This window comes from Anabrus simplex, chromosome 2 (genome assembly GCF_040414725.1).
Source record: "Anabrus simplex isolate iqAnaSimp1 chromosome 2, ASM4041472v1, whole genome shotgun sequence".
Lineage (NCBI taxonomy): Eukaryota > Metazoa > Arthropoda > Insecta > Orthoptera > Tettigoniidae > Anabrus > Anabrus simplex.
This window is the reverse complement of record NC_090266.1, coordinates 935,299,218-935,316,920: the sequence shown is the minus strand read 5'-3', so window position 1 is coordinate 935,316,920 and position 17,703 is coordinate 935,299,218. Positions and strand designations below refer to the sequence as shown.

Here is a 17,703-nt window from a genome sequence, read left to right as displayed (position 1 = left end):
ATGCTTACATTTCCTTGGACCAGTACTTTAATAAAAATAGTAATTTAAATGACGTCTCGGACATTAACAGCCCCATAATTGAGCAAATCCCCAATCTAATTGCTAAATTTGGAATTAATGCTAAAAATTTCATGAAGATTTTCCATTATAAACATGCTTTCAATCCTCCTGTAGTAACAAAAGCAACAGTAGCCACTCCTACAATGCCTCCTAGCACTGCATCCCCTCCATTGGCCGACAACTCGCGTAACGCCCCGCCTTCCTTCCCTTTCCCGCTACCTTCCCCGCCTCCACGACCGCATTCGTACAACACACGTAGCAGCAAGTCAGTGACCATTAAACCTCGGTAAACAACCAAAGGACTAATCTCCCATCAATCACACACGGGTAAGCGCTTTCTGTTATTATTTCCTTACAGTGGTACAGCCTTTAAATTCCAACAGCCGACACACATACTATTCTCCCTTTTTCTTCTTTTACAGGATACACCTGATTTAAATTTCACCTACAAGATCAGTAGTTCTCCATTAGGAGACCAATATTAACACATTACTACACAAAATAATGTTTGAAACACAACGCGAGGAAGTCCCATAAAGGTTAATTTACGCCGATTCAGACGACGTTTTATAATCAGTGAAGTTCGTTTTTCAACCATTATATGCGATTTTAGTATTCCTGATCATGTTTATTTATACGAACATCTAATCACTACATACTATAATAACATTTTAAGTCATTCATTCCATTTACATTTTAAGCAATTTTAATGATCAATTTGTTTTAATAGACATAATATAATCTTACTGATTATTTTTAAATTGTTAAAATTCATATTTTATCAATGTATATTATATATTAGACATTCTTTCATTATATATACCAGGATCAGGGCCCTGACCCACCATGGTTTATGTTATCTATGGCTGATGATGCTCACTATGATTGAGCGAAACATGTCCTACTTGTAATTAAATGGTTTTATCCTAAATATAAAGGACATTGAGTATTCAAAAGGTGGTTTTTATTAACATAATAATTTCTTATTCTGAAATCCAATACGGTTGTAAAATGAGGTTTATAACTTGTAACAAATTAATTATAAGAAGGTTCAATGTAAAGACTTAACTTTGACATATTTGTTCAAATGAGACTGAAGATGCTCGATATAACGAGCGAAATATCTCCCTGTTAGTGTTGTATTGTAATAAAATGTCCTTCTAAAGACAATAAACATTTTTATGTATTGAATTATTACATACATACATACATACATAACCCACGTCGTTCCATCTTAAGCGATGGGTCGGCAAACGAGGCTTCTCCACCAGTTGCGGTCCCTGAACTTCTCTCCTTCTTCAATGCTTTCCAAAGTATGTCCTCTCTGTTGAATGTCAATCTTCACCATGTCCTTGTACCTGAGTCTTGGTCGCCCTCTTGGTCTTTTGTCTTCAAGTTTTAGATCCTACATTTTTTTTGGTAATCTGTTATCACCCGTGCATCGCATATGTCCATACCATCTCAGTCACTGCACTGTTATTTTGTCCTGCAATCTTACAACTTGAGCCTGCTTGCGGATTTCCTACAGACTCTGTCCCTCCATGTTTTGCCGATCATGCTACGGACAAATTTCATTTCTGCTGCCTGGATTCTACTAACATCTTTATTTGTCATGGTTCATGTTTCGCAACCATAGGTCAGGATTGGTACATAATAAGTTTCATATATGATGATGCTCACTATGATTGAATTACTGTAGGTGGAAAATAAAACAAGAATTGTAATATTTAATCTAATTTACGTCGCACTGACACATAGGATTTATGGCGACGATGGGATAGGAAAGGAATAGGAGTGGGAAGGAAGAAACTGTGGCCTTAATTAAGGTACAGCCCCAGCTTTGCCTGCTGTGAAAATGGGAAACCACAGAAAACCATCTTCAGGGATGTCGATGGTAGGGTTCGAACCCACTATCTCCCGAATGCAACCTGATAGCTACGTGACCCAAACCACACAGCTGCTTGCCCTGTTTAATGTCATGTCTTCATCAGTTAGAAGGTAAGAAGAATTCTGTGTAAGGTGACATTGTAGACTGGCAAGAACTCTGAAAGGGTGAGTCTGCCTTGGACTTAAAAATTAACTAATAACAATTTTAAAATACCAAATATTACAGTCCTAAAAGGGAATCATAATTTAATTTTGATTGTAAATATCAAAGTATTCAAGCTCTTAGGCCTTTTCAATCGTGAAATTACCAGTGATCCAAGGCTTGAAGAGATTGAATACTTTTACATTTGCAATCAATGAAATGTAAATATTGTTCCTTTCTGGGAACTTAATTTTTGATATAAAAGGTAAGGCAGGCATTTATGCAAGTGGAAGTACTCATCTCCCCTAGTGCACTGTCACTTCTTGTCGTACAAAGGAGGCTTGCAGTGGTGTATCAAACAGGCATTAGCTGTAAGCAACTTGGAAAGGTGTGGCAATCCAACTGACATCGATTCAATCACACTGGGGCGATACACTGGTAATTTTAAAATGTCTTGGTGTAGAAAAAGAAGTATTATGGAAGTAACATACTTTGAGATGGAGGGACTGGTATGTCATTGTTTTTTATGGTTATTCACCCATATGACTGAGATATGGGAGCAATTACTATATGAGGCAGTCCGTTCCAAAACTCGCTTTATGCACCATAAGTGATTTTTCAGAAAATACCGAAAACTTGTAATATTAGTTTCACTTATTTAATTGTATTACCATGCATTCATGTCTAAAGTCAGAGGGTCACCTTACTGATGAATTATAAATATAAATAACAGAATGTCAATAATGAAATCTGTATTTTGGATAAGATGAGTTTTAGACCATCCAGTGAGAAAATCAAATATTTTACCTTTCACAGCTTATTAAACCCTGGAACACCACACTGGTTTCTCAGTGACCCTATGGGAACATATTATCGAATAAATCTTTTATGTTAAACTGTAGGCTACTGAGTCATGTTCGTAAATTGAGTAAGTACCTTGTCACACTCTGACATTGTCATTCAGGCCTGTCAGCGAAAACAAACATTCGTGGGAGATAAAGTAAATATAGCGCAGGGTCACGGAAACCCCAGTGTAGTATTTACAGTTGTCTTTTCCTGGTGTGTATTCCTTGCTGCTGCAGTTCTTGCTATGTGATAACAAAGTGACACGTGTGTCCTTAGTGCTAGAGACAGTGTTTGAAATGGCTAATTCCAAGGAAGTACTATCAGATCGTAACATTTGGGAATTATTAGAAGATAGTGACAGTGAGCAGGATATCGGTGGTGATTCAGAATTTGAAACTGACAATGTGTTCGAGGACAGTGAACACGAAAGTGAGTTCAGTACTGAGTATGAAAGTGACTCATAAGTTGAAGATGAGGTACCAGGTTCACGTTGCAATGCATTCAGCCTGAAGGGGAAAGATGGGCACCGTTGGACTTCAGACACTCCAGAGAAAAGTGGCCAACCTGGGCGTAAATATGTTCTAAAATACATCTTCCTGGTGCAAAAAGTGCTGCAAGAAATGTAAAGTCTTCTTGAAGCTTGGTCATTGTTGATAGGCAATAATATCCTCCATGTACTTGTAATACACACTAACGAAGAAAGTCGTTGTGTGTTATCAACAGCTAATCTACAAAGCTATATCAATGAGACCACTGTTAGTGAAATAAAAGCACTCCTGGGGCTAATGCACATATCAGGGGCACTACGAGTGTCTTGTTCTAAGACCAAGATCTCTGGTCTGTCACATATGGGAACGGTATATTTCATGCGACAATGTCAGAACAAATATTTCTATTCTTTCTTTATTGTTTACGCTTTGATAGCAAAAGGGGCCTGGATAAAAAGAAGAACACAGACAAATTGGCCGCAATAAGAGAAGTATGGATTGCTTTGTTGAAAAATGTAAAACCTATTACACCCCGTATGAATACTGTAAGCCTACCGTGGGTGAAAAAACCTGTTACACCCCGTATGAATACTGTAAGCCTACCGTGGATGAACAGCTCAAACGATTCTGTGGCAAATTTAGCTTCCGAATTTACATAGGTTCAAAAACTGATAAGTACAGAATAAAGGTACTCATCCTGAATGATGCTAGAACATCCTACATGATGAATGCAATGCCATACATAGGAAACGTTCAGTGCGAGAAAAATGAATCGGTGCCTACTTACTATGTTCGCAAACTGACTGAACCTATTAATTTTTCTAACAGGAATGTAATGGTCAGCAACTGATTCACATCAGCTCCACTTGCTGACATGCTCCTGAATCAGTAGTCTCACAATGGTGGGAATGCTAAGGAAAAATAAGAAAGAAGTCCCATCAAGTTTCCTCACCAAAAAAACTACAGGAATATCTAGATTTGAGTTTGATTGTGAGAAAACACTTGTGTCGTATTCACCTAAGCAAAACAAGTTAGTAATTTTGTTATCAGTTATACATCATGATAACTCCCATGCGAACCATGTGGCCTTGCCGCGGTGGGGAGGCTTGCGTGTCCCAATGAAGCAGATAGCCGAGCCGCAGGTGCAACCATATCGGATGGGTATCTGTTGAGAGACCAGACTAAGGAATGGTTCATCGAAAGGGGGAGGGGGGGGGTGTAGCAGCCTTTCAGAAGTTGCAAGGGCGGCAGTCTAGATGATTGACTGATATAGCCTTGTAATAACACTCAACATGGCTTAGCTGTGTTGATACTGCTACACGGCTGAAAGCGACGGGAAACTACAGCCGTAACTAACTCCCGAGGACATGCAGCTCTCTCTGTATGAATGATGTACTGATGATGGCTTCCTCCCGGGTAAAATATTCCGGAGGTAAACTAGTCCCCCATTCGGATCTCCGGGTGGGGACTACACGAGAGGGGGCGATCATCAGGAAGATGGATACTGACATTCTGCGAGTCGGAGCGTGGAAATTTAGAAGTTTGAATCGTTGTGGTAGGTTAGAGAATCTGAAAAGAGAGATGGATAGACTAAAGTTAGATGTAGTTGGTATAAGCGAAGTACGTTGGCAGGAAGAACAGGATTTTTAGTCAGGCGACTACCGAATTATCAACACACAATCAAACAGGGGTAATGCAGGAGTGGGTTTAAAAATGAATAAGAAAATAGGGCAGCGGGTAAGCTACTATGACCAGCATAGTGAAAGAATTATTGTCATCAAGATAGATACCAAACCAATGCCCACCACAATAATGCAGGTCTATAGTCCTAGTAGTTCAGCGGATGATGAGGAAATCGAAAGGATATATGAAGAGATAGAAGATTTAATACAATATGTAAAAGGTGATGAGAATCTAATTGTGATGGGAGACTAAAATGTAGTGGTAGGCCGAGGAAAGGAAGGTTTTTTTTTTTTGTTTTGTTTTTTAATTTCGTGTGGCTATTTCTAGCCAAGTGCAGCCCTTGTAAGGCAGAACCTCCAATGAGGGTGGGCGGCATCTGCCATGTGTAGGTAACTGTGTTTTATTGTGGTGGAGGATAATGTTATGTGTGGTGTGCGAGTTGCAGGGATGTTGGGGACAGCACAAACACCCAGCACCCAGGCCATTGGAATTAACCAATGAAGGTTAAAATCCCCGACCCGGCCGGGAATCGAACCCGGGACCCTCTGAACCGAAGGCCAGTACGCTGACCATTCAGCCAACGAGTCAGACAATACAGTAGGAGAATTTGGATTGGGACAAAGGAACGAAAGAGGAAGTCGGCTGGTTGAATTCTGTACTGATCATAATTTAGTCCTTGCCAATACTTGGTTCAAACACCACAAACGACGGCTTTATACGTGGACGAGACCTGGAGACATGGGAAGTTATCAAATATACTTCATTATGATTAGGCAGAGATGCAGAAACCAGGTATTGGATTGCAAAACTTTCCCAGGAGATGACATGGACTCTGACCACAACTTGTTGGTCATGAAATGCCATGTGAAGTTGAAGAAATTGTTGAAAGGAAAGAATGCAACCAAAAAAATGGGATCTAGACAAGTTGAAAGAAAAGAGTGTGAGGGATTGTTTCAAAGAACATGTTGCACAAGGGCTAAATGAAAAGGCTGAAGGAAACACAATAGAGGAAGAGTGGATAATCATGAAAAATAAAGTCAGTAGGGCTGCTGAAGGAATGTTAGGAAAGAAGAAAATATCAACTAAGGATCAGTGGATAACTTAGAAGATACTAGACCTGATTGATGAATGACAAAAATACAAGAATGCTAGAAATAAAGAGGGCAGAAAAGAATACAGGCAATTAAAGAATCAAGTGGATAGAAAGTGCAAGGTAGCTAAGGAAGAATGGCTGAAGGAGGAGTGCAAGGATGTCGAAGGTTGTATTTTTCTAGCAAAGGTAGATCCTGCATACAGGAAAAACAAGGAAACCTTTGGAGAAAGGAAATCTAGGTGTATGAATATTAAGAGCTCAGATGGAAAGCCAATTCTAGGGAAAGAAGACAAAGCAGAAAGATGGCAGGAACATATCCAACAGTTGTATCAAGGTAAAGATGTAGATAATTTGGTTCTGGAACAAGAAAAGGCTGTTGATGCTGATGAAATGGGAGACCCAATTTTGAGGTCAGAGTTTGACAGAGCTGTGAGTGACCTAAATAGGAACAAGGCACCTGGAATTGATGACATTCCCTCTGAATTACTGACTGCCTTAGGAGAAACCAGCATGGCAAGGTTATTCCATTTAGTGTGTAAGATGTACGAGACAGGAGAAATCCCATCCAATTTTCAGCAGAATGTTGTTTATATCTATTCCCAAGAAAGCCGGTGCTGACAGGTGTGAAAACTACCACACCATTAGTTTAGTACCTCATGCCTGCAAAATGTTAACACGTATTATTTACAGAAGAATGGAAAAACAAGTTGAAGCTGAGTTGGGAGAAGATCAATTTGGCTTCAGAAGAAATGTAGGAACACGTGAAGCAATCCTGACTTTACGTCTTATCTTAGAGGATCGAATCAAGAAGGACAAGCCCACATACATGGCATTCGTAGATCTAGAAAAGGCATTCGATAATGTTGACTAGACCAAACTATTTAAGATTCTGAAGGTGATTGGGATCAGATACCGAGAACGAAGAATTGTCCACAATCTGTATAAAAGTCAGTCTGCAGTAATAAGAATCAAGGGCTTTGAAAAAGAAGCAGCAATCTAGAAAGGAGTGAGGCAAGGCTGCAGTTTGTCCCTCCTTTTCAATATTTATATAGAACAGGCAGTAAAGGAAATCAAAGAGGAATTTGGAAAGGGAATCACAATCTAAGGAGAGGAAATCAAAACCTTGAGATTTGCCAATGATATTGTTATTTTATCTGAGACTGCAGAAGATCTCGAGAAGCTGCTGAATGGTATGGATGAAGTCTTGGGTAAGGAGTACAAGATGAAAATTAATAAGTCCAAAACAAAAGTAATGGAGTGCAGTCAAACGAAGGCAGGTGATGCAGGAAATATTAGATTAGGATGTGAAGTCTTAAAGGAAGTGGATGAATATTGTTATTGGGTAGTAAAATAACTAACGATGGCAGGAGTAAAGAGGACAAGATGCAGACTAGCACAAGCAAGGAAGAGCTTTCTTAAGAAAAGAAATTTGCTCGCTTCAAACACTGATGTAGGAATTAGAAAGATGTTTTTGAAGACTTTCGTGTGGAGCGTGGCATTGTATGGATGTGAAACATGGACGATAATTAGCTCAGAAAGAAAGAGAATAGAAGCTTTTGAAATGTGGAGTTATAGAAGAATATTGAAGGTGAGATGGATAGATCGAATCACGAATGAAGAGATCCTGAATCAAATTGGTGAGAAGAGATCGATTTGGCTAAGTTTGATGAGAAGAAGAGGTAGAATGATAGGACACATCTTAAGACACCCAGGACTTGTTCAGTTGGTTTTTGAAGGAAGTGTAGGTGGTAAGAACGGTAGGGGCAGACCAAGATATGAATATGACAAGCAGATTTGGATGCAATAGTTACGTAGAAATGAAAAGGTTAGCACAGGATAGGGTGGCGTGGAGAGCTGCATCAAACCAGTCTTGGGACTAATGACTCAAAGAACAACAACAACTCCTTGAATGAAATCTCAAATAAACAAGTCATGGTTCACACATACAATGAAACTAAAGGTGGCACTGCCACCTTTGTTCAACTATGTAAGACATACTCTACCTGTAGAAGAACAAATCGGTGGCCACTTCGTTTCATGTTCAGAATCTTAGACACTGGTGGAGTCAATTCTTTTATTCTTTTTAATGTTCACAATTCGGGATTGCAACAAGGAAAGAGGAATCGTAGACAGTTTTTGAAAGACTTAGGCATGTCACTCAATGAGCCTCACCTTCACAATCGGCTCAGTATACCTTCAGTACAGAGCTACATAAAGAAACCAGTTGCTCAAATTTTGAACATTGAAGTGATCAACCAAGTGCCTATCCAACGTGATGTCGGGAGGAAGCTTCGATGTGCCACCTGTCCAAGGCAGAATGACAGAAATACCAGTGCAATCTGCTCGCAGTGTGCGAACCATTCTGCCAGAGTCACCGTGCCATGGTATGTGTCGATTGCGAACATCTGTGAAGCATTTTGTAACCTCTCGCTAAGGTGAACTATCAGTGCTATGAATTTGGAGTGACTGTTTTTATCACTGTTTAATACCTTTACTGCAAAAATGCTCCAAAAAGTGATAAAAAGTACCCATTGTACCAGCAAAAAGTATGTATTTATGTATCTGTGCAATTTTCAGGCGCCGGGCTGAGTGGCTCAGACGGTTGAAGCGCTGGCCTTCTGACCCCTACTTGGCAGGTTCGATCCTGGCTCAGTCCGGTAGTATTTGAAGGTGCTCAAATACGTCAGCCTCGTGTCGGTAGATTTACTGGCACATAAAAGAACTCCTGCGGGACTAAATTCCGGCACCTCGGCGTCTCCGAAAACCGTAAAAGAGTAGTTAGTGGGACGTAAAGCAAATAACATTATTATTCAATTTTCAGGCTGTAACTGCTTTCATTGTAATTATAATTTAGTTAATTAAAATATGTAAGTACCTGAGATCATAGAAGTCATTTACTGGAATCCTATTACTATACAGTAGACAGATAGAATAAGAACAAGGGATAAAATTCAAAGGATATGATATGAATGACTACAGTTTGATTGGGTCAAGCAGATCCCACTGTGGTATTTACGTATGTGTTTTGTGAGTGTGGCATTCCAGGGTTAAAAAACAAGAAAATTAAAAATGTGAATGTAATGTTGTAATAAAACACTCTAGTACAGTAATACTTTTTTTCCTATCAGTATATTGATATTCACTAATAAATTAAACACTCCAGTGGATTTATCATATCAACATCGTATCGATTGACACTTGGTACTTGGAGAAGGCTTTTCCTTTATATACTACACTGCACTCGCAGTAGAACCACATTCAACAATAAAATATCACATTGTTGTTTTTAATCATATTAGTAATGCATTACATTCTCAAATTTGATCCCTCCTATTGAGATCCATCACAAAGACCTTCCATTCCTTCAACAAGATTTTCTACATCAGGACAGGTGAAAGTTGCAAGATAACAAGTAGCTCGACCTTTGAGCTCGTCGAGTTTGCTAATACTGTAACCCTTTGTAATAATAATGTTATGGGTTTTATTTTCCATTAACTACTTTTACGGTTGCCAAAATGTTGTTCCACAGGAGTTCTTTAACATGCCGATAAATCTACCAATACAAGGCTGACATATCTGAGCACCTTCAAATACCATCATGCTGAACCAGGATTGAACCCATCAAATTGAGCTCAGAAGGTGCCAGCAGTCTACTGCCTTTGTGCCTATGGGTTTGTGTATTCAGCATTTGATGAGGAACTTGGGAAATGGAATGAAATGTCGTATGGCTTTCAGTGCCGAGATATCCCAGGAAGGGTTCGGCTCGCCAGGTGCAGGTCTTTCTATTTGACGCCCGTAGGCGACCTGCACGTCGTGATGAGGATGAAATGATGATGAAGACAACACATACACCCAGCCCCCGTGCCATTGGAATTAACCAGTTAAGGTTAAAATCCCCGACCCGGCCGGGAATCGAACCCGGGACCCTCTGAACCGAAGGTCAGTATGCTGACCGTTTAGCCAACGAGTCGGACACTTGGGAAATAGAAGAAGAAAATTGTTAAAACATTAACTAATGAAGACAAAATTAAAATTAAATAGATGCAACAAACTTGTCCCCAGCAGAAACATATTAAGGAGGTCTCACTGTATTCTGAAGGTGGCAACTCTCAACTAAAACATTAGGATGTGATACTCGGAGCCAAACTCTCTCTTTTCTCCTGGACCTCTCTTCGTTCTTCCTTTACCTTCCGCAGCAGATAGTCTATATTCAAAGCACAAAACCACATGAAATACTTAACGAAGTTCAAGAACAATTGATGTAAACCATAGGTAAATTGTAGTGTGAAGTCACATGCTGAAATTATCCTTTTCTATTGGTTGATTGTATTAGGCGAGTTTTGGAATGACAAGTGCTATGGACAAGGCGAATCATGGAACAATAACCTAACTTTGGCGACAGATTTGTATGGGAAAAGGCAGGTTTTGATGCCTACTTTCATATTAGAATTATCACAAACATAACCAAGAAGGCAATGCTACCTCTTAAGTTTTTTTATTGTATAAGATTAGTTTTGGAATGGACCGCCTCATATAATACGCAAGGCAGCTCTGGCACTGGAGTTGGTGACAGCTTTGTCATCTGATGGGGTTGACTTCATATGTGTTAAAGAACAAATAAGGTGAAGATAGACCATAACAAATGTTTAATATGGAAGTAGATTTTTTGGGTTGATAGGTCCAAATATTCTGCAGATTGGAAGGTCATCTATTGGTCATTGTAGTGCCATTTAGTAAGAAGTTCTCACAATGATCTGAGGAAATAAGAATATGGGGACCTTCATGAAGAAAATGGTTGAATTTTTTACAATCCAGGATGAAATTGAGTGACATTGATGAAGGAAAGTGAAAGTTGAATGTTAGTTGAAGATAGATTATGAATGGCAGTGACAATTTAGTGGAGGCCATTCAGTCCGCACCTTGCAGTGAAGGCCCTTGGGGATAGAGCTACAAGGCTGGACACTGTCTTCTTGCCTAGGCAGCTGTTTTTTGCATCGTTGACAATGGATGTGAGACTTTTGAAATGAAAAGTTGCATCAGTGATTAACATGGAGGTACCATGATTATGACCATGATATCATGTCACATAAAAGTAAAACTTTCCTTCGTGACAGAACAGATTGGTTTAAATTGAAGAGGTTAATAATAATGTTCTATTTTTACATCCCACTAGCTACTTTTATAGTTTTCAGAGACACCTAGGTGCCAAAATTTTATTCCTTAAGAGTTCTTTTATGTGCTGGTAGGTCTGCCGACACAAGGCGAATGTATTTGAACCCCTTCAAATATCACCAGGTAGAGCCAGATGAAAACCGCCAGTTTAGGCTCAGAAAGCCAACATTCAATTATCTGAACTACTCGGCCAGGTCGTTTAAGACGTAGAACAGGAAGTGTTTAGCATAGTCGAGGTGAAAACCATTACTAGTGCCTGTCAGTTAAATATAGGCTAAGCTTTCAGTGGGACTTTTGCATAAGGTGAGATCCAGGAAGGGGTTGTTGAAACTGAGCCATATGATGTGTATGATACAAAACGAGTTGTGATGATCAGTGGTGAGGCCTTCCATATTGTGGGGCCACATGAGGAAAATGTCTATGAACCTCAATCTGCATAGAGGTTAGGAAAGGTTTCTTGGCTAGGCAATCTCTCTAAAACGAGTGAGCTGTGCGCATGATTTGAGGCTTGTATGCGTTCTCTTGCATTCAAGAGATAGTGGGCTCAAGCCGCATTGTCGGCAGCTCCGAACATTGTTTCCCGTGTTTTCCCATTGTCATACTAGGCAAATAAACCTTAATGAAGGCCATGGACACTTCCTTCCGAGTCCTATCCTATCATCTGCATAAGAGTCTGGCTCCTTCGCTAAGTGGTTAGTGTGCTGGCCTTTGGTCACAGGGGTCCCGGGTTCGATTCCCGGCACTAAAAGCCATACGTCATTTCATTTTTTATCTGCATAAGACCTCTCCGAGTCAGTGCGACGTAAAGTAGATACTGTAGTTATATACTTTGGAGATATACTTTATCTCTAAAATTTTCTCAAAGCATAAGATGGGTCTCCTTGGTAATTCCACCCCTCTGAATGTAAAGCTATTTAATTATGCAGCTGACAAGGAGGAGGAATCTAATAATAAGAATGCTATCTTAAGTGCTTTCATCTAGGAAGTGTTCTGTAGCAGCAAGGCATAGGATGTGGAATTTAGTGTTGTAATTAGTACACAGAGGAAGGTAATTGGCAGGAAACAGCTTCCCCAGAAAGGCATTGGTGGAGATCCAGATTGGTTCCTATGGATATAAAGCTATTTTTGTCAACTGATGATCGTGCTATTGAAAATGCTTCAGCCGATAAGCAGGAGAAATCTAATGACCAGAAAGCTGTCGAGTGATCTGACCTACTGTCGGATTTTTTATTATGGACACTCGAGTTTAGGCGTTAATTACAAATGAACCAAAAGGCCTATTCCAAAAATGAGTTATGCCAATAACTTCCTTGTTTAATTCTGCATTAGAATGTATGAGACGAATTATGTTTGAAGTTTGCTAATTATTTTTATTTGTGGTTATAGTAAATATTGTCAGGGTTTTTGGCTTCGTCTCTTTGAACTACTCACGTAAAAATATATACATGGAAAACTACTTGTCTGATGGTAATGAAATTTTTATATTTTATAGTGTAATTCGCAAGTTACATTTTTTCAACAACCCCAAAAAGTATTCTTATCATTTTTCTACAGCAACTTTATCTCAGCCCAGGATAAACGTACAACAGGAAACTTGGGTTCCTTTTGAAGCACTCTGACATGGTTACCGGAAACTACAGCCACTGTAACCATACAGTGTGATACCAAATTTATGAAGAGTAATATTGATGGGAAGTTGTGTGCGTGCTGGACCATACGATTAGCAGCAGGTGGGGAGAAACCGAGTCGAGTGTCTATAATAAAAAGTCCTACAGTAGGAAGTTTTCTGTAGCAGCAAGACAGGAAGAAATCCGACAGTAGGAAGTTTTCTGTAGCAGCAAGACAAGGATCACCGCAAGTACAGTGGAACCTTGGATTGCGAGCATAATTCATTCCGGCAACATGCCTGTAATCCAAAGCGCTCATATATCAAAACAAGTTTTCCCATAAGAAACAATTGAGACGCGGATGATTCGTCCACAACACAAAATATTTATTCGCATACTTTTTCTAAAACGAAATACAACGTAAAATATTAAAATGTACTTTTCCTTAAAATAGAATCATTGATGGTGTGAGGGAGACGAGAGATAACATGAGAAGAGTTACTGTGTAGCACAAATTTCACTAACGGAATCACTGCTATCTGTTGGCTCACTGGAATTGTTTTCTTTTCATGCAGCTTTAACGAGGAACTTGTCCAATGACTGTTGCTTTTGCCTCTTTTTGAAGATTTTATGAAAATGTGACATTGCATTGTCATTGACCTGATTCATCGCTTGCACTGCTACAGCCTTATTCGGGTGGTGTTTTTCTACATTATTTTGCACTGTTTCTCGCGAATCTCAGTTGAAGTGAGAGATTCTATTGACTTTTCCTCCTCCTCTTCCCCGGAAGAGATCTCCTCCATAACCTCCTCCTGTTGTTCGTGATGCAGGTCCATCAGGTCGTTTAGTGGTCAGTTCCTAACTATGTTCTTCCACCAGTTCTTGAATGTCCACGTCATTCACCTCCAGCCTCATAGTCTTCCCTAAGGACACAATTTCATCGACAATCGGCGGCTTATTGTCACCAACAATCCCCTCAAAGTCAAGTCCAAGAACACAGTCAGGCCACAGCTTTCCCCAAGCGTAAGTGAGAGTTCTCTTGGTGACTCCATCCCAGGCTTTATCGATGATCTTCAGGCAATTCACGATGGGGAAACGATTTCTCCCAAACTCTCGGAGCGTAAGGTTTGTTTCTTTGGTCACTTCTAAGCATCGCTGAAATAGTGCTTTGGTGTATAGCTTCTTGAAGTTCGAAATGACTTGCTGATCCATAGGCTGGAGTAGTGTTGCAAGGAAGGAACTTAACCTTAATGAACTTGAATTCCTACAGTAAGTCGTCCTTAAGGCCTCAAGGCCTGGAGGATGAACAGGAGCATTGTCCATAACCAGCAAGACTTTGAGCGGCAGATTATTTTCTGAAAGGTATTTCTTCACTACAAGACCAAAGATCTCGTTCATCCATTCAACAAACGAACTGGGGAGGGGAAAACGTAGACACATGGGACACTCGTATAGCGGAACCTCACTCGCTTATCAAGTTACAATTTATTTAAAATATTAGCTCGTCTTGCAAAACACTCGTAGACCAAGTTACTCGCATTCCGAGGTTTCACTGTACGTAGGTGATAATATAAGAAAAGATCTTCATTGGGCTAATCACATTCACAAGGTTGTGAATAAAGGGAATAGAGCTTTTCGTATGGTTATGGAGGTATTTAAGGATTGTAGTGGGTATATAAGTCTCTGGAGAGACCCCATTAATTTATCGTTCCAGTCTATATGACCCATACCAGGATTTTTTTTTTTTTTTTTTTTTGCTAGGGGCTTTACGTCGCGCCGACACAGATAGGTCTTATGGCGACGATGGGATAGGAAAGGCCTAGGAGTTGGAAGGAAGCGGCCGTGGCCTTAATTAAGGTACAGCCCCAGCATTTGCCTGGTGTGAAAATGGGAAACCACGGAAAACCATTTTCAGGGCTGCCGATAGTGGGATTCGAACCTACTATCTCCCGGATGCAAGCTCACAGCCGCGCGCCTCTACGCGCACGGCCAGCTCGCCCGGTCATACCAGGATTACCTGATACAAGAACTAGAGAAGACCCAAAGGAAAACAGGACGATTTGTTCTGGGTGATTTCCGACAAAAGAGTAGCATTACAAAAATGTTACGAACTTTGGGCTAGGAAGACTTGGGAGTAGGGAGACGAGCTGCTTGACTAAGTTGTCAATGAGCTGTCAGGGGATGGATGGCATGGAATGACAATAGTAGGTGAAAGTTTGAGTGGAGCTTTTAAGGGTGGGAAATATCATAATATAAAAATCAAGTTTTAATTCAAGAGGATAAATTGGGGCAAATATTCATTTATAGGAAGAGGAATTAGGGACTGCAGTAAATAATCAAGGGAAATGCTCGATAAAATTTTCAAGCTCTTTGAAATTGTTTACGAAAAGACAAGATGAACAGTTGATAGTGAATTCTCCATGTGGGTATATAATAAATTCGTGTGGCTATTACTAGCCGAGTGCAGCCCTTGTAAGGCAGACCCTCCGACGAGGGTGGGCGGCATCTGCCATGTGTAGGTAACTGCGTGTTATTGTGGTGGAGGGTTGTGTTATGTGTGGTGTGTGAGTTGCAGGGATGTTGGGGCAGCACAAACAGCCAGCCCCCGGGCCACTGGAATTAACCAATGAAGGTTAAAATCCCCGACCCGGCCAGGAGTCGAACCCGGGACCCTCTGAACCGAAAGCCAGTACGCTGACCATTCAGTCAACGAGTCGGACTCCATGTGGGTGACAGCCCTAAATGCATATTCGTTGGTTCGTTGGTTGGTCGGTCGGTCGGTCACCTCAAAAGAAGTTTGGAATATTTTGGAATTAATAATAATAGTAATAATATTGGCTTTTATTATTATTACTGGCTTTACATCCCACAAACTACTTGTTTTTGGTTTTTGGAGATACCTAGATCCCAGAATTTTGTCCCGCAGGAGTTCTTTTACGTGCCACTATATCTACCAATATGATGCTGATGTATTTGAGCACCTTTAAACACCACCGGTCTGAGCCAGGATCGAACCTGCCATGACACGGTTAGAAGGCCGGCACCTCAACTGTCTGAGCCACTCAGCCCAGCTTTTGGAATTAGGCATGTTATGCGGTAAGGCGTGTGTAGTTCTATTGTAAATAGTAGAGAGCACTTTATACACACAAATAATTCAATTGCTTGTGTACGATACAACAGATGTCACTGCCTATATTCTGTGTTTAGCCTGAGGTGAACTATGCCATTTTAGGAGAAGACTGGTATTAGTGTATACAGCGTAGTATAAGCTTCAGCTAGTGTTTACATTTCATGTGCAATGTGTATTTCCCAGTTTGACAGAGCCTGAATTGCAACATTGATTCAGGGAGGACATACACAAGCAGCAGTATCACATATTGTAGGGGTTACCCAACATTGTCAAAAATGTGGAAAAGGTGCCGTCAAACCAATGAAGTGACCAACAGATGGAGAGTGACAACACCACATCAAGATCATTATGGGATGGGTTTAAAGAAATTGTTGAGGAATGCGAAAGCAGGTTTGTACCTTTAAGGGTGGTAAGGATTGGTAAATACCCACCTTATTATAATAGAGATATAAAGAGACTAAGAAGGAGGTGCAGACTGGAAAGAAATAGAGTTAGAAATGGCTGTGGAAGTAAGGAGAAATTGAAGGAACTTACTAGAAAATTGAATCTAGCAAAGAAGGCAGCTAAGGATAACATGATGGCAAGCATAATTGGCAGTCATACAAATTTTCGTGAAAAATGGAAGGGTATGTATAGGTATTTTAAGGCAGAAACAGGTTCCAAGAAGGACATTCCAGGAATAATTAATGAACAGGGGGAGTGTGTATGTGAGGATCTTCAAAAGGCAGAAGTATTCAGTCAGCAGTATGTAAAGATTGTTGGTTACAAGGATAATGTCGAGATAGAGGAGGAGACTAAGGCCAAAGAAGTAATAAAATTTACATATGATAACAATGACATTTACAGTAAGATACAAAAGTTGAAAACTAGAAAAGCGGCTGGAATTGATCAGAGTTCTGGGGATATAGTGAAGACAATGGGTTGGGATATAGTACCATATCTGAAGTACTTATTTGATTATTGCTTGGTCGGAGGAGCTATACCAGATGAATGGAGAGTTGCTATTGTAGCCCCTGTGTATAAAGGAAAGGGTGATAGGCATAAAGCTGAAAATTATAGGCCAGTAAGTTTGACATGCATTGTATGTAGGCTTTGGAAAGGCATTCTTTCTGATTATATTAGACATGTTTGTGAAATTAATAACTGGTTCGATAGAAGGCAGTTCGGTTTTAGGAAAGGTTATTCCACTGAAGCTCAACTTGTAGGATTCCAGCAAAATATAGCAGATATCTTGGATTCTGGAGGTCAAATGGACTGTATCGCGATTGACCTGTCTAAAGCATTTGATAGGGTGGATCATGGGAGACTACTGGCAAAAATGAGTGCAATTGGACTAGACAAAAGAGTGACCGAATGGGTTGCTATATTTCTAGAAAATAGATCTCAGAGAATTAGAGTAGGTGAAGCTTTATCTGACCCTGTAATAATTAAGAGGGGAATTCCTCAAGGCAGTATTATCGGACCTTTATGTTTTCTTATATATATATAAATGATATATGTAAAGGAGTGGAATCGGAGGTAAGGCTTTTTGCGGATGATGTTATTCTCTATAGAGTGATAAATAAGTTACAAGATTGTGAGCAACTGCAACGTGA

The 17,703-nt window shown here is 40.0% G+C and overlaps 1 protein-coding gene across 2 annotated transcripts in view; it reads left to right on the top strand.

Annotated features, from left to right (window-relative positions):
• Positions 1–17,703, top strand: part of Dbct (Dihydrolipoamide branched chain transacylase E2) — a 176,945-nt gene that overhangs the window by 29,845 nt on the left and 129,397 nt on the right. The gene's annotated exons all lie outside the window — the stretch shown is intronic.